General features: G+C 42.5%; 1 pseudogene; it reads left to right on the top strand.

The window, feature by feature from the left end:
- The window catches only part of LOC111752067 (tigger transposable element-derived protein 1-like), a 557,455-nt pseudogene that overhangs the window by 142,943 nt on the left and 395,892 nt on the right, over positions 1–18,620 (top strand).

Here is an 18,620-nt window from a genome sequence, read left to right as displayed (position 1 = left end):
TCCTTCTCCTTTCTTTTACTGACTAGGATCATCAGAGAAGTGTGAACTGGCATCTGACGTTTTGAATCCAACTGTTTTTAGCCAACGTAACTACTGAAAAACTTTTTTTTGATTTTTAGGGAGGCATGATGGCTCCAGTTCCTTTTTGCTTATACCAGGTTGCTTCACACATTTATGTTACTTGCTTGGCCCCTGAAGCCTTGTGAGTTTCTGACCCCAGGTGAATGTAATAAATTACATATAATTTGTGGTGTCTGTTCATGATCTTTGCTAGTCATAGCCCCTTTCCAGTGTGACCAAAATTTCTAATCCTACTCCTACAGTTCTTTAGATTCCTCTTTGGAAATGTAGCTTCACATTTTCTTCTTATGCTTTTCCCATGTCTTTCTTTGCAGCATTTTCAGGTGGGCTGTGGTTTGCTGGTGGGGGCAGTGGTGCTTCAGTGGTAGTATTCTTGCCTTCCATGGGGGAGACTCAGGTTTAATTCCCAGCCAATGCATCTCCAGCGCAGCCACCTCCTGTCTATTGGTAGAGGCTTGCCTGTTGCTATGATGCTGAACAGGTTTCAGTAGAACTTCCAGACTAAGACAGACTAGGAAGAAAGGCCTGGTGATCTACTTCCCCAAAATCAGCCAATGAAAACCCTGTGGTCCAGTTCCGTCTTACATGGGGTCATCATGAATTGGGGGTGGGCGAAAATGGCAGCAAACAACAACAACATGGGTTGCTGGAAGGGGACCTCCCTTTTCTCCTCATCACCTCCTCCCCCCAAATACAAATACAGAGTATATGTAGCAAAAATACACAAAGTGAACAGAGGCCAGGTGACCACATGGAAGGGGAGCCACATGGCCTGTCTCAGTGCAGGATTGGTTGGCACCCACAGCACTCGTTTGGGGCATGTGACTGCCGTGTCACTGGCTGCCCAAGGGAGAGTCTCGCCAGATCCAGGAAACTTGTTTTGTGTTACACCACACTCCTTTTGTACTCGATGGTTCTGACACTGGAGGAACTCTTCTAAATAATTGCTTGGCTTAATGCTTCCTTAGAAAGGAATTTTTTCTCCTAGTTCTTGAACCCAAACTCATATAGTATCATAACCTCACCTGAGAGAAAAAACAGAGTAGGACCCCAAGAGTTGGTAACTGAGCAGAATCTCAGCCTCTAACTTTTCAGCATACTAAAAAGTCCCTTCAATTCCCTCCCCCCGCCCCCCTTTTTTTTTTGGTTCTAAGTTTGACCAATTTTGTACAAGTTATCCATTTAGTAGACTGGTATAGTTGCTTCCTGTATCTTTGGATGTGACTTTTAGAGTCCTTTATCTGTTAGAATATCCCTATATCACATCTGTTTGGTTGGCACCCAAATCTGATAAAATTTTGTAGGACCATAAGGCTGAAACCAGCAGCGGTTCTTAACTAGGATTATCAGAATTACCCTCAGAGCTCTAAAAATGTACGTATGACTGAGACCCTCCTGTGGAAACTTGGAAGTACATCTATTTCCTCGAAGCTCCTCAGGAATTCTGATAAGCAACCTCAATTAGGACCCACAGGCTATAAGTGACTTTAAGTTACATGTTTTCTTAATTACTCTTAACATTCCTTCTCTTTCTTTCTTTTTTGTGTTCTTAAATTTACAACTATTCCACTTAAGACACTGATTCTAGATAGGGTCAAGAATTTTCCAATCATAAAAACACTCCTGCTGGAGAATTTATGTGCCTTCTGTTGGCATTTACCGTCTGCCATGGTGAACTGAGGTCCCTGATGGCCCTCCTCATAGCTCACAAGTATACATACGATTATACAGGGAGTACAGGTAAGGCTTAGGGCCAATGTTCTAAGATTTTGTGTGTGCATTGGGTTTTTTTTTTTTCCCCTTGTGTATAGGATCCTGTCTCAGGCTGGGTTCTCTAGAGAAGCAAAACCAGTAAAGCGTATAAATACATATATAAAGAGATGTATATCACAGAAATGTCTCATGCAACTGTAGAGGCTGGAACGTCCCAAGTTCATGGATCAGGATAGAGGCTTCTCCTGATTGACGTAGCTGCAGATGCTGGCAAACCCAAGGCCAGCAGGTCTGAGAGCAGGGCTCTTGCTCATAGGCTGTGAAGTTCAACAAATCCCAAGATGGGCAGATAAGCTGCTAGCTCAGGTCACAAGAACTGGAGCTAGACGAACAGGAGGCAGCTACAGAATCCAGAATAGGCAAAGCCAGAATGTCCACTTATATTCAGATGCAGGCCACATGCTCAAGGAAACTCCCTTTCAACTGATTGACTACTCACAACAGATCCCATCATCGGGGTGATCACATATAAACAAACACTGAGAATCATGGCCCAGCCAAGTTGACACACAATTGTAACCATCACAGATCCCAAATTGTTTACTTACTTTCAGATGCACAAAGGGAAGCGCATTGGACCTTGGCTGATTTTTTCCTGTGATTTTTTTTGTTTTTCTTAAAACCACCCTGCCAAGGCTCCAAACAGGCTGAATGATTGTAAGGAAGGAGTGGGACTTAGATTAGCTCTCCGTTTACTAAACAGTAGTGATTGTTCCACCCTAACCAATGAAAGCTTCTTTGAGGAAGTTAGAAGAAAACCACCCTTAACCTCATTTGGCTCTCATCTCGAGCATCACATTCATAGTCATCTGACCTTACCTTGGCTGGGCAGGCCATCCTTTTGGGCATGAGTTGATAACTTATTTTCTACCTTACTCATGATATTTTCCTTTTATCTTTGGAAGAGGAAAGCACTTGAGTTTGGGGATCAGATGGACCTAGGGTCAGATCTTCATGCTGAAGTTTACTAGATGGTTTGCTCTTAGACAAAGAACATAAGCCTCATGTTCATTATCTGCAAAAGAGGGGAAAATCTGCCTTAGATGGTTGTGGCAAGGAAAACATATCCCAACACATTCTTCAGGTGTCCTAAGAAAGGGTGGGTTCACATGGACTTAGGCAAAGAGAGGTTTGTGCTGGCTGTGTTTTCATCAATGTTTATGGACAGTAGTCTCCCGCCCCAAGAGTAGGTATTTATGGTCACTGTTTCAATATGTTGAAATTAATACTCTTAAAAGGAATGAAATGTTGAATTAATAAGTGAGATAATAATAGGGAAGCTCCCAGCAGAGTGCCTAGAATATTGTAAGCTATTCATAATTGCTCATCTTCATCATCTCTTCCTCTTTCTTTTTCATTTGGGCTTTAGATTTATCCATTATTCCCCTCCCCTGCAAACTGAGGTCACAATCCTTTCCATTACTTTATACTTAATATTGATTAAGTGTTTTTATGAGCTCTGTATTTAGTTTGAGTGCTACAAGTAAAGTCCCCTTTGAAGAAGGATATGAAATTGCAAAGAATTGAAGGTACTTTGGGTGGCGGAATTGGGCCTCAGATGTTAGGATGAAATGATGGACTGATTCTAACAATATGAAAACTAATAGGGCTAAATGTAAGGTCTTGTGATGGGCTCCAGAAAATTAACTGTATGAGTGCAGGAGGGGAGAGATGTATGGCTTAGCAGCTGCAAATATAACAAGTACTTCGAGGTTTAAATAGGCAGTTTTATTGGTTAGGGCGCAGATTCAGTTGCTGTTACAAAGACCTAAAATAACAATGCTTGGATAAGCTAAAAGTTTTCTCTCTCACAGACTGGGAATAAGCAGTGCAGGGTGAAGTGGCAACTCCAGGAACCCAGGATCCTTCTATCTTGTTGCTCTGTTATCCCTCATCCACATGGTTTCCCGGTGCACATTCCAGCCAGCTGGAAAGGGAAAAGGGAAGGAGAAGGTGTAATTCTTCCCTTTAAGAGCATGACTGGGAAATTGCACGTTTCACATCTGCTTATAACCCATTGACTAGACCTTAGCCTCCTGGCCACCCCTTCCTACAAGGGAAGCTGGGAAATGTAGTCTTTAGCTGGGTAGCCCTGTTCCTAGCTATGGATTTTATTAATAGTTAAGAAGGAGAGAAGGATCCTTGGTGGCACAGTGGTTAAGTGCTCAGCTGCTAACCAAAAGTTTCACAGTTCAAACCCACAGGCCACTCTGCAGGAGAAAGATGTGGCAGTCTCCTTCCATAAAGATTTGTAGCCTTGGAAACCTTATGGGGCAGTTCTATCCTGTGATCAAGAACTGACTGAAGGAAGAAGTCCAAGCTGCACTGAAGGCATTGGCAAAAAACGAGACTCAAGGAATTGCCTGAATACCAATTGAGATGCTTCAACAAATGGATGCAGCACTGGAGGTACTCACTCCCCTATGCTAAGAAATTTGGAAGAGAGCTACCTGGCCAAACGACGGGAAGAGATACATACTGTGCCCATTCCAAAGAAAAATGATCCAATGGAATGTGGAAATTATTGAACAATGTCGTTAATATCATAAAAAAAAATATGCAAGCAAAATTTTGCTGAAGATCATTCAAAAATGGGAAGATCATTCAAAAATGGTTGTAGTAGTACATTGACAGGGAACTGCCAGAAATTCAAGCTGGATTCAGAAAAGGACATGGAATGAGGGGTATCCTTGCTGATGTCAGATGGATCTTGGCTGAAAACAGAGAATACCATAAAGATGCTTACCTGTGCTTTTATGGACTATGCAAAAGCATTTAACTGTGAGGATCATAACAAATTATGGACAACACTGCAAACCATGGGAACTCCCGAATACTTAATTGTGCTCATGGGGAACCTGTACATAGACCAAGAGGCAGTCGTTTGAACAGAACAAGGGGATACTGAGTGGTTTAAAATCAGAAGAGTTATGTGCCAGGGTTGTATCCTTTCACCATACTTGTTCAATCTGTATGCTGAGCAAATAATCCGAGAAGGTGGACTGTGTGAAGAAGAATGTGGTATCAGGACTGGAGGAAGATTCATTAACAACCTGCGATATGCAGATGACACAGCCTTGCTTGCTGAAAGCAAAGAGGACTTGAAGCACTTATTGATGAAGATCAAAGACCACAGCCTTCAGTATGGATTACACCTCAACATAAAGAAAACAAAAATCCTCGCAACTGCACCAATAAGCAATATCATGATAAATGATGAAAAAACTCAGGTTGTCAAAGATTTCATTTTACTTAGATCCACAAAGCCCATGGCAGCAGCAGCAAAGAAATCAAATGACACATTGCATTTTGCAAATCTGCTGCAAAACACCTCTTTAAAGTGTTAAAAAGCAAACATGCCACTTTGAGTACTAAGGTGAGCCTGACCCAAGCCATGGTATTTTCAATCTCCTCATACGTATGCGAAAGCTGGACAATGAATAAGGAAAACCAAAGAAGACTTATGTGTTTGAATTATGGTGGCAGTGAAGAATATTGAATATACCACAGGCTGCCAGAAGAATGAACAAATCTGTCTTGGAAGAAGTACAGCCAGAATGCTCCTTAGAAGCAAGGATGGTGAAACTTCGTCCCATGTACTTTGTACATTATCAGGAGGGACCAGACCCTGGAAAAGGACATCATGCTTGGTAAATTAGAAGGTCAATGAAAAAGAGGAAGACCCTCAATGAGATGGATTGACACAGTGGCTGCAACAGTGGGCTCAAACATAGCAATGATTGTGAGAATAATGCAGGACCCAGCAAGGTTTCGTTCTGTTATACATGGGGTCGCTATGAATCTGAACCAACTGAATGGCACCTAACAACATCTTTTGGGGTCATTATTATTTTTTATTTAACTTTAAACCCATTGTTTAAAATCCTATAGTCTTGCTACGAGTCAGAATCGACTCGATGACAATGGGGATTTAGTCTTACCATAAGTATACCTAAGCATAGACTAAATAACCACACTTTTTCCTTTCCAATATTAGAAAAACAACTTTATAACTGTGCAATTTATCCGTCAATCATAGTGTCTAGTTCCATTGTGGTAATTTTTAAAAAATATGCTCTGTATAAGATACGACAATTTAATTTTTACTTAATTTTTTCCTGAATAGATAGCCATAGTCTGACATTGTTTACTGAATATTACATGCTTTTCCTCACTGATCTAAAATTCAGCTTCTATCACTTACCTATCACATAATGAACACTATACTTGAATTTGCTTCTTGACATCTTTTAGTTCTATCAGTCCATTTTGTACTTTTTTTTTTTAATTTTGCTGTATTGTTTTATTTACTGTTGCATTAAAGTATATTTTTCTAGTTTATAAATTAGGTCCCTGGCATGGATTGAATTATGTCCTCCAAAAAATGTGTGTATCAGTTTGGCTGGGCCATGATTCCCAGTCTTATGTAGTTGTCCTCCATTTTGTGATTGTAATTTTATGTTGAAGAGGATTAGGGTAGGATTGTAACACCCTTACCCAGGTCAGATCCCTGATCCAATGTAAAAGGAGTTTCCCTGGGGTGTGGCCTGAATCACCTTTTCTCTCTCAAGAGATAAAAAGCAAAGAGAAGCAAGCAGAGGGGGAGGGTACCTCATACCACCAAGAAAGCAGTGCTGGGAGCAGAGCCCGTCCTTTGGACCCGGGGCTCCTGCACAGAGAAGCTCCTAGTCCCTGGAAGATTATGGCAAGGGCCTTCCTCCAGACCCAACAGAGACAGAAAGTCTTCCCTTGGGGCTGACATCCTGATGTCCTTTAATTTGCCTCTAAACCAACGCCTAACAACCCTTGTCCAATTTTTGATCCTCTGAGTTTGGGATTTCCTGTTCTGGAAACCTACATACCCAGTTCAAAGGGAGTTAATGCAGAATCACCAGCTTATAAGCACTAATCAGCTTTTCCTCTTCCACATCCCATCTACTGTGTATCTTCCCCATATTCTTCAAAGTGTCTGCTTTATTGATGGCCTCTTTCCCTGGCTCCCAGGATTGCCACTGATGTTTTTGGTCATGTGAATGGCTTTTTGGGAAAAGTAGGAGTGGGTAAATGGATGAGCCCAATTTACCATTCCTGAAACCACATGCCCCAGCATGGACACGGTAGAGTGGATTGACGCATGAATGGGATGGTTGGACCAAATGACCTCACACCTTCATCTAACTCTGGAGTTTATACTTTTATTTAAAGCTTAACGAATAAAGCAGCAAAATTAAAGGGCTGAGAAACAGTTTTTACAAAAAAGTCTGGGGAGATAGGGTTTAATTTAGCCTGGAGAACAGAAACAGGTGAGACTTAGAATCTTAAATGGTGAGACACACTAAACCTGCTGAAGATGTGGCAGGAGGGAATAAGCTTAAATTACAGCTGAAGTGATTCAGGTTGGTGACTACAAAGACCATACAACTCTTAAAAAGTGTGGCTTCATAATGCATTGCAAAGCCAGGTTAAGAAGCCTCCTTTTCTGGTGAGTTTTCTAGAGGGTTGAGAGCTCTTCTGTTCAGAGGTAAGAAGATGGACTGAGTCACCTTCTGAATTCCCTGACAGGTTTGTAATATTATAGTCATACCTGAGTGCACATGATGTTAGATGGGGAATAAACCACAGCAGTGTTGCATGGGGAACAAAATCTTGTTTTCATTGCCTTACTAATAATACACATATATACATATATGTGTGTGTGTATACACACACACACACACACACACACACACACACATATATATATATAGAAGCCCTGGTGGCATAGTGCTTAAGACCTATGGCTGCTAACCAAAAGGTCGGCAGTTCAAATCCACCAGGCACTCCTTGGAAACCCTATGGGGGCATTTGTACTGTGTTCTATAGGGTCACTATGAGTTGAATATATATATATATATATATATACACACCTGAACATATATATATATGAACAACTATATATAGAAAATATATATTTGTTGTCGTTAGGTGCCATTGAGTCAGTTCTGACTCACAGCAACCCTATGCATGACAGAATGAAACACTGCTTGGTTCTGCTCCATCCTCACAGTTGTTGCTATCATTGAGCCCACTGTTGCAGCGACTGTGTCAGTCCATCTCATCGAGGGTCTTTCTCTTTTTCACTGACCCTCTGCTTTACCAAGCATGATGTCCTTCTCCAGGAACTGGTCCCTCCGGATAACATGTCTAAAGTATATGAGACTGGCCATCCTCATTTCTAAGGAGCATTGTGGCTGCACTTCTTCTAAGACAGATTTATTCATTCTTCTGGAAGCCTGTGGTATATTCAATATTCTTCACCAACACCGTAATTCAAAGGCATCTCTCTATGTATATATATATATATACACATACATATATGTATATATTTAATATCAGAGAATTTTTTTTTGCAGGAACACTTTCGCCAAATCTTTAAAATCAATTGGTGACGTCTTTGGTTTCTTCTCAAACATGCTGGGAAGAACAGGAATTTCGGCAGTTCCTTCTAGTACTGCATTTGGAGGAGGCTCTAGCTCTTGGCCTCGCTGGAGACAGCCTTCATTCACATCCTGTTGCAGTCCCCCTCCCCCGGAGCAGGGAGAAAGCATGGGAGCTGGATCCGGGAGAAGAGTGACAGATTCCCTGTGGGAGGTCTGCACCTTGTCACAGAGCCTTCTGGGCTCAGGTCTGTGGTGGCCGAGGGAGAGCCAGCTCCAAAGCTGTGTGGTTGGTGGCATTTCCGGCTGCCAGTGCCCAGCCAATCACTGACAGGCCCAGGCAGCTAGGGCGATGACACATGAAATATGATAATTTTCTGCTAAAGAGCACTGGAAGAGGGGAGGGAAGGAGAAAGTGTGTGTGTGTGTGTGTGTGTGAGAGAGAGAGAGAGAGAGAGAGAGAGAGAGCGAGTGTGTGGCTGCAAAGAGGTGGGAAGGTGACAGTGCATCCCTTGGCTTCAGTGGTTTGCAGGACTAGGCAAGGGGAGGATGGGCTCTGATGCTAGCTAGGGCTAGAGAAACTTCCACCTGGGAGTGGCTGTAGGAATACCAGTGTTGCTCCTCAGGTAAGCTGCCGCTGCCACTGCCGCTGCTGCTGCTACTGCTGCTGGGTGGGAACCAGAAAAGAAGCTGGCGGCTCCATTCTGAAGCTCCTGGGCTCCTGGGTGAAAAAGAAACTGTAGAAGGCATTTTCTTTCCTTTCAAACCTAAGTAAGGTTGGGAGATTTTGTTTCTTCTCAGTGCTGCCTCTTTGAAAGCGAAAATAATACTGGAATAAACACCATCTAGGTGGCTAAAGTACTTGGATTGGGGAATATTAATTTTTTTTTTTTTTTTGGTAATCTCACCAAGGGTTGTTTATAACCTGTCATTCCATTTTTCTGCCTCCATGCTCAACCCAGCTCTTAAAAAAAGTTAAAACAAAAACAAACAACAACAACAAAAAACCTTCTCTAAGAAAATCTTGAAGAAGGGGCCTAGTCTGTATCTTAAAAACTAAAGTTTGGGGTGGCGGTTTTAATTCCAAGTTCTGGTTGAAAAAAATATGTTTTGGAACAAGACCTGGTCCTAGATTACATTATAGTTTAGAAATTGTGATACAACTATTTTAATGCACCTGAGCCTGGAGGGCAGGACAGGGCAAGGAGTGTCCTGTGGTTAACGGTGAGGTGACAGAGGTCCCCACTTCCTCCTGCCACTTGTGCAGGCTTCCTGGTCCTTCATCAGCAGTTAGGGACTGGTGAGGGGTGGCACCCTGTGCTGACAAGAGCCCCTGCATTGTCTGACGCTGTGAATTTGTGTCTTTAGAAGTGAAAGATCCTAGTGTTTACATAACATGCTGATTAGTCACTGAGTCGCCCATCATCGCTGCAATAATCATGTGTGCCTAGTTTTACACCTTGCCTTCTCTCTTCGTCTCTCTCTTTCTCTATGCACGTATAAAAACATTTTTAAGGCGCTGGTAAATCATTATCACTGCATGCGAGCCTGCAGTGGGACTGGCTTCCTGGACACGGAGCGACAGCTATTCAGAAGTGATAATTGGTGTACTGTATCTTTAAAAGGTTAAAACCCCTTTCAAAAAAAAAAAAAAAAGGCCTGGACTACTAGTGGAAAAGACAAGAGAGGCATGGGTTGGCTCTAGATTCAGAAAACAGCGCTGATCAGATTCTGTGTCTGCAGGCTGAATTTATTCCGTGTTTTTCAGCAGCAGGAATTCAAGAGGGATGCTTCTGTTTGGGTTTCTGATCGTGATTTATATTTATTCAGAGGAATAGCAGAGGGTGGATCTGTTCCCGGCGCGAGGGAGCATGCTCACAACCAGCCGACTCTCCCATTATCCAACTGCCTAGTTTTGGTGCTTCAATGTACATGTATATTCAGTGTGCATATGTGTGTATACAAACACGCATGCTTACCTGGATGGACTTATGCACGCACAGGTTATTTTTTAAGGAAAATTCTTTCAATAAGGTCTTTACCCCTTACTTGAAACAGGTGTTCATGAAAAAAATGTACAAAATCCTGCCGGGCCGGAATAATTCATGAAGAAGGGGCTGGATCCGTGGGTCAGAGAACACAGGACCACTTTGCCATCCCAAGGCAGAAGGTAGGGACTCTGGATTTTTATTCGGCGGATGGATTCCTTTCGCTTTATTTATGTTTTTTTTTTTTTCTGCCTGCTGCCACGGGGAGATGGAATAGCGAGCTGCGATTCCATTTTGTTGTTGCCTCGCATAGGCAAGGTGTCAGGTTGCAGAGGAGCCGACCTGCTCTGCGGGGCCGACCGGGTGGGCAGCCGTGTTGTCTCGGGTCCCCTCGGGGGGCTGAGCTCCCACCTCGGCCTGGTGATGGGGGAGCGGCGGGAGCCTCAAGTAACCTCGGCGCGTCAATCACCGGCGGTGGCGGTGGTGGCGGCGGCGGCGGCGGCGGGGCAGTAACCCTGCGCGCGCCGATCGCTCGCTGCTCGCTCGCAGCCGCTCAGCTCGACACCGGCGCACTGTCGCCAGGGCTCTGTAATGAGCCTCAGCTGTTGGACAAATGGATTGCCTCCTGGCAGCACCTGCATTTTCTTCTGCTGCCCTGGCTGCTGCTTGGGGGTTGTTCAGGCGGACTCGAGTGGTATCTGTTGCCTGGTTGGTTGAGAATGACATTCCGGTGATACTGGGTGCCAAGAGAGGATGGAGATCTTACCCCCTCCACCCCCCTTAACCCTAGCCCTCTAAAAAACGTTCTCAAAGCAAAATCATCCTCTTTCGCCCCAAACCCCAAACTCCTATAATGTTGAGGTATTCTTACCTCTTCCAAGTTATGCCCAACATTTTACCATCTTTTAAATTAGAAGCACTGTTGGTGTTGAAAGGCCGCTGATGAGATCGCAGCGGCGGTCTGAGGATTCCTGACTGTGCAGACACCTGAGCACAGGTAGACTTGGGCAGGAGAAGCGTTGTACAGGAACGCCCAGAGCAGCGATGGTTTAGTTTAATGCGGATGCTTTGATGCACAATGCAGACCAGGACTACTTCTGTGGCTGGGCCCTGCCTTGAACTTGGGGGGTAGTGGTTGCCGCAGGAGGGTCTGCTGGGGCTGGTGGCTGGGCGAGCGACACCGTGGTCCTCTTCCTGGTGCACACCCTGGGTTTTCTGACAGCCCTTGGTATTTGTGGCTGAAGCAGCCAGGAGGGCCCCTAGCCTCATCTTGTGGTGCAGTTTTGCTTAAACAGGCTTGTGTTCTCCGAATATTAGTGGGGGTGGGGCAGGGAGAGGGAGTGAGGTGTGCACTAAGCTGATCTCTATGAAATGTTCCCCAAACTTTGCGTGATTATGTAACCCCAGCTAATGATCAGACTGTGGGCCCAAGCAGCCCCCCTGCATCTCCCAGTCCTCTGAGCTCCCCCAGACTTAAGAAGTTGAGTCCTATAGTTGTTGAAGATGTCTTTATGTAATTAAGCGTGTGCTGGGGGCAGGGAGAGTCTGAGGAAAAGGAAGAATAATTTGAATAACTTGACAGTGAAGAACATATGGTCAAAGACCATGGCCATACCATTGGCTTTGGGTTGGTGTTGGTCTGGCCATCCTCCCACATCTCTTTCAGCCAGTTGTTGCCTCTCTGAACTTTCATTTGATAACTTCACCCCTCTTGGGCCCTGGAGAGGGTTGGAATCACACTTGCAGGGCCCCCAGGTTCCTAACTCTACCCAAAACACAAATCCTGAATCCAGCGTGACCTCCTGTGCTCATCTGTTTTGGGCACCAGCTGTTCTTCATGCTGCCCACCTTGGGGGTTAGGTGTGGGGCAGAGTTTCTGTTGCACCAGAGTTTGGGTTTTGCTCTGGCTTGGGCTGTAGTGTGGGGCTGAGGAGCAGATTTCTGATGCTGGCTGAGCTGTCTGACATATGCTCTTTAAAGCTGTGATGACTTGCAAGGGCTGGAGGCCCTTTATAGACTTGCACTAAAATTTTGTGGGGATTTTTGCAAGGTAGGAGAACAGCTGTCCCACTGAGATCTCTGCAGGGAGGAGGGGAAGGTGTGTATAACACATAGCTCTTTCTCCTTCCTCCCCACTCTGTTTAGCTAAGGCACCCACAGGACACAGAATGGTTTACACTGGCCCTCCTATCACACCCCTTAAGGCTTCGACCTAAGGCTGCTGGGTAGACTTGTTAATTTGGTGGTGAGGTCTGGCCCCTTAAGGCTAAGATTGTTTTGTTTTTCACTTAATAACCCAGTGGGCTTGCTCTAAGGGCCTGCTCTTAATGTGTATTCTGTGGTAGTGGATCAAGATGCGCTCAACTGGCACTGTTGCTGAATGTCTCTGGCTGTTCTGTTTTAGTGGTGGCTACCCTTCTTGGACTAGAGAAGTGTGTGCCACCTTTGGCTTCTTGCCAAGTGAGCCATTGAGGCATTTAGTGTGTGAAAGGTACAGGCAGAAACAAGACACATTTAGCCTTAAGTCCTGGCAGATTCCAGCACCTGACTTGATGGGAGATAATGTGAAGGAAGCTGTGTGACAACTGGATAGCTTGTCACTTGTCTCTCTTTCCTTGCTCTATGAGTTCCCTGATGTCTTTTGGGTTCTTTTCTGCCCTCCGTGCTGCCCACTGAGGAGGCCCTGACATGCCATCCTTCATTTCATCTCCTGAAGAGCCAAAGCAAGTTTACAAATCTATGGATGCACCGGGCATGCAGGGAGGAAATACAGGCTACATGAACAGGCAAACACACGGGCATTTCAGGCCAGACTTGGCAGGAGCCCTTGAGCTATCTGTTTTTCATCTGTAAAATAGCCTTAGCAAGCCCACTGAGGTATTTGGGAAGAAAATGAGAGAGGGTGGAAAGTAGCATGTGGTCTGTGATTGATGGGCATTAAGGTAATATCACAACAATCTGACCTCACAGTTTCACTGACCCAGTTGGGATCTAAGACGTAAGGCCAAGAGATGTCAGGAGCCCATGAGCTACATACAGGTCAAGTATTTCGATCATCAGAGAAGATTTTAGACCCCCTTTCAGAACTCTTTATTAATACTTAAGTTCCAAAAAATCTGGATGATTAGTTTGCCAAATTCACTTGGAAAGTTGGAGATTGATAAAGTACTGTACAAAGGTTATTAATGTTCTTTTATCAAACATTAGTAAAAAGTAATAGCAATGTAAGAAGCAGAGAATCTAAAAACAAAATAAAGTAAAATAAAAAAGGCACAAGGATTCAAAGCATAGAATTCTAGAACTATTTAAATTAAGTATTTAGTGTAAGTAATTTAGTGGAATTTTTTATGTTCTGATGAGTCTTCAGGACTGTTTTGTAACTGATGCTTGCAATGACCTGAACATGGTGAATATAAGTTAATGTCACTGAACTGTACTTGTGAAGAATGTTGAAATGGCAAATGTTTTGTTCCATATATATTTACCACAATAAAAAAGGAGCAGCTTAATTTACATTTTGTGTGTCCAGTTTAAGAAGGCACGAGAATTTGAAGAACACCCCAAATGATTATTGTAGCATAATGCTTAAGGAAAAACCATAGCTATCCAGAATAATGGTACCCCCAAGGTTTCTGGACAGCCAGGAGTTTACTGATCAAAATTATATTACAACTATAAAGCACTCCTATTGAAGTTAATAGAGAACTTTATGATCTTTTGCTCAGATTTCAGTGGGAACTGTTATGCTGTTATTAGTGTCTATGTTCTAACATTTGATGCTACAGAAAATATTAAGAAGAAAAGGTGCAAACCTCAACCTGTCTTGTTGCAACAGGGAGACACACGTAGAGCCTTCCAACTTGGTAACTTTAATGGTGGAGTTGGAAGAAGCCTGATGATGAAAAAGACAGAGAAGGAGAGGTCGGCCCTAATGGCATCTATTTCTTATGTCAGTGCAGGGAATGTGGACTCACCAGTGTGTTCCCCTGTCAGAAGAACGAGTTCAGGATGTCATGGCAACACCCTCATGCTAAGCAATGGTGTTTACTCAATCAGACATTGTGCTCAAGACTGGAAGGATGTTTGAGTTACGCAAGCCATGCTAAGCTTGACCTGACCTTCTGCTGTTGTGCTCAGTTACAGTTTGCTCCCAACAAAGGCAACAAGAAGAACAAGAGTAGAGGAAAAGGAAAGCTGACAAATTTTAACGAGTATTTTAAAATTGAACCCACAGTGTAGAGAAAATGCGAAGGCCTAATGAAAAGTAATAGAAGAATATTGTTTAGTTTTTAGAGGCACATACATTCAGTGTTTCGGTAACTTCTTTGAAGGAATTCTTAAACTTGCTGAGAGAAACTGTCCATAATAGGTCATTGAATATGATCAGAAATGCTCAGAACTGTCCAAAGATTTCATGTGTATAGGCAAAGGGATATTGATGTAATAAGAGGAAGAAAACGAAGTTCACTGAAATGCAGGGGTTTGAAAGGCAGAGGAGGTCGGGGTTGGCGGTAGGAGGTAACTGGAGCACACCCTCCAGAGGCAGCCCTATTGAGAGAGTCACATTTAGGAATATGTGGTTGGGAGGCAGGACAGCAAGGGCTGTAGAGCCAGCTAGAGGATGGAAGTCATGAGCACACGAGTGCTAGGACTCCTGTCCTCATTGCTAAGCATTAAATAATGCCAGACGTAATTGGACTTCTCGCGGAAAGAGAAGAATCATGGCGCTTTACATATGGATGCCCGCTGGAGATGAACTGAGAGTGCTTCTCAGATTTAGGGAGCGAAGCCAGGGAGAAACATGGGGAAGTTAGTCTCATAGGGAAGTTGGTTAGACTTTCAGGAGTCTCAAGAATCTTGGGGAATTCTCTGAGCATCCATGCACCCTTGAGTAGGGACTCCAGGGCCAAGTTTTTAAAAATGAGTAACAGTACATATGACTGAGATCCAGCAAAAAGCTGATAAATAGTAGAAAGAGATGGAAAAAAGTAAAAACAATATTTTAAATACATGATATTCTCTGCTGAGTCTCTGTCACCAAAGTGAGTCTTTTCAGTCATTCCTGGGACTTGCAGGTTCAGCATTAGATGCTGAAGATATCTTAAGATCAGAGGAGCCCTGATAAAAATGAACTGATTTAATTTTAATAGAAAGGGAATTTTGAAAATCTCATCAATCAAGATTCAGTACAGCAGACCCTTGCTTGACATTCCCAGTGAATACATTCCAAGCTGCCGGCAAATCCCCAGATTTACAGATGCAGAATTTTTTGCATCAATCCTCGGTTTTCTTTTGAGCTACATTTCAGTCCAGACAAGAGAGGTCCTTGTGATTATTCACAGGCCACCAATCATCGGCCTTTTTAACTGGCACTCAAAGAAATAAAGTTTTTCTTTCTTCTGGAGAGTTGCTATTTCCCCGATAATACCTTGGGATGGTGATGCTGGTTGATCGACAAGGCTCCCTCTCTAACTAAATAACTCGTTCTTGCACTCCGGCTTTGCAACATACAGTTCACATTTGTGCTTCATAAAAAAGGACAAATTGCCACATGGCATGGCTATTAGGGGGTCGTTCACAAATTACTGAAAAAGTGAACGTAGAATCTTCAAATTCCAAGCATCTGCTGTGGTTGCTGAAAAAAAATTGCACACGTGTGCATTCCCCTCTCCCCTCGACCCTCGATATACGCATAATATACTTTTAGAAACTTTTCCTGACTGTCAGCAAATCTTGACGATGGAAATTGGGCCGTCGCACAGATGAAGTGTACGGTAAAGAACTGAAAATGATAGCATCGCTGTTGAAGTCTAGGCAATGTAGTCATGTGCTCCATGTCCTCAACTTAAAGATTTCAAAATAAGGGAAGATTCCAGGAGATTTAAACAAAACAAAACACAGTGATTATGAATGTATTAACTAAAGGAGCGAGAGCAGAATGCACTGTGGAGTTTGGATCTTGCTGCACCTCCCTGGAGAGATCCTTGCGCGAATGTTTCTAGAGTGATCTGGAGAGAAGGTCTTAGAATTTTAAGTGGGTTTAAGAGCTCCACCATTACAAGTGAGATCGTCTTTACCCAGCAACTAGAAAATGTATGGTAGGAACCACAATTTGATACGAGAGTTTCTTACTAATTTTTATGACCTTTTACAATAATTTAATGACACATCTACTAGATACAAAGGAACGCTTGTAACTGTATGTAAAGGTAAAAAGAATAAGAATACAGCCAACACCCATGTATTCACCCATCAATTTAAGGAAAGGAACTCTGCTTTTACCTTTGAAGTCCCCTGTGTCCTCCTCTCAGTACCATTCATTTCCTCCCTTCTCAGGGATAACCGTTTTCTTTAAATTTCTACCGTTTCCCCATGCCTTTCTTTCTTGTCTTTACCTTCCCATATTTGTATCCCTAAATAATATAATATATTTAGTTGTACATGCTTGTGAACTTCGTGTAAGCTGAATCATACTGTTTGTTTTCATCTGTTCTTATGCTCAAGGAGTCCTGGTGGCGCAATGACTAAGTGCTCAACTGCTAACCTAAAGGTCTGCGGTTCCAAGCCACCAGGTGCTCCGCAGGAGAAAGATGTGGCAGTCTGCTTCTGTAAAGATGGCAGCCTTGGAAATCCTATGCGGGCAGTTCTGCTGAGTCCTGTAGGTCTGCTATGAGCTGGGATGGACTTGAAGGCAATGGGTTTGGTTTTGCTGTTATTCTTCTGCGCATATTTATACCACGCACAATAGTAAGGCTGCACTGGTTGATAAGCAGCTGAAATATTTCCATATCGATTGGTAATATTGCTGCTTGCCTGAGTCCCTTGAGTGTCCCCGTGGTACTTCTTCAAGTCCTTCCCTACTTCCTAAAAGGATTACACTTGGCACTTTAGGGGAGTGTTGAGACCCAGCTCCAGCACTATGACTGGGGTACCTTCTGAGTGGTCAGTCCCTGCGCCAACCGGTTGTTACGTTTCATGCCTGAATTCATTTATGTCAAGTGTAGCTGAAATTTTTTCATTTGCTTCATTTCGTTTTCATTTTGAGTGAATATATTACAGTTTATATATCTATTTTATCGTTAATGCATACTTAAGTTATTTCCAGTTTGTTTTTTTTTTTTGCATTTATAAATAGTGCTTCTGTGAACATTTCTTGCTCAAGTCTCCTGGTGAGCAAGTATATGAGTTTACATGGGGAATGTACATAGGAGCAGAATTACTGGATCGCAGGCTATGAACATCTTTAACACTGCTAGAATAATACAAAATTAATTTCCGGTGTGTTTAAATAGTTTCTATACCTAGCTATGGTGTATAATTATTCCCATTGCTTCATATCCTTTGTTGGATATTGTCGATATTTTTGCCAGTCTTGTATGTAACAGTGTCTCATCTGGTTTTAATTTGTGTATATTTGATTACTGAAGATTCAGCATCTGTTCATATGCTTGTTGGTCTTTTAGGTTTTCTTTTTGGTGAGGTATCTCTTCAAGTCTTTGCTCATTTATTTAAAAATTAAGTAGTTTATATTTTTAAAATTTATTTGTGGGAATTTATGTATGCTGGATACTAATCATTTCTCAGTGTTGCAAATACCTTCTCCAAATTTGTAACATTTTTTGCCCTTTTTAAATATCTTTGGAGTGGCAGAAGTTCTTAATTTTAAATATAATAAAATTTATCAGTATTTCCTTTCTCATGGAGCTTCTTGTGCCATCTTAAAGGCATCCTTCCCTAGGGCAAGGTTATGAAATAGTCCCTTATATGGTCTTCTAAAAGTTTGAGAGTTTTGCCTCTAATGTTCAACATTTTCTCTTGAGAATGATGTTCTTTAAGGGTTTGATATTCTTTAACAGGATAGGGAAGTGGCCTTCTCCTGTAGTTAGCAAAAAGGTTTTTGTTTTTTAATCATAAATGGAGTTTTTATAAAATACTTTTTCTGCATTTATCGGGAAGACAAATTTTTTTTTTCTTCCTTTAATGTGTTTATGTCTGGTAAACTGATTTTCCAATGTTAAATTAATCTTGCTTTCCTAGAATAAACCTGACTTGTCATGATGATTCTTTTTTATACATTTCTAGATTTATTTTGATAATATTTTGTTTATAATTTTTGCATCTATGTGTATAAGTATATTGGACAGTAATTTTCATTCCTCATGTTGTCCTTGTCAGGCTTTGATATCAAGGTTATGCTAGACTTGTAAAGTGGATTGTAGAATGTTCCCTCTTTATCTGTTCTCAAAAAGAATTATGTAAGGCTGGAATTATTTCTTTCCTGATGATTTTTAACCTCTGGTATCTTTAATAGTTGGGCTATTCAGGTTCTAAATTTTTTTCTTAAGTTACTTTTGGTGAGTTA

The sequence above is a fragment of the Loxodonta africana genome, chromosome 3, assembly GCF_030014295.1.
Source record: "Loxodonta africana isolate mLoxAfr1 chromosome 3, mLoxAfr1.hap2, whole genome shotgun sequence".
Classification (NCBI taxonomy): Eukaryota; Metazoa; Chordata; class Mammalia; order Proboscidea; family Elephantidae; genus Loxodonta; species Loxodonta africana.
The sequence above is the reverse complement of the archived record's forward strand: the minus strand, read 5'-3'. Positions and strand labels throughout refer to the sequence as shown.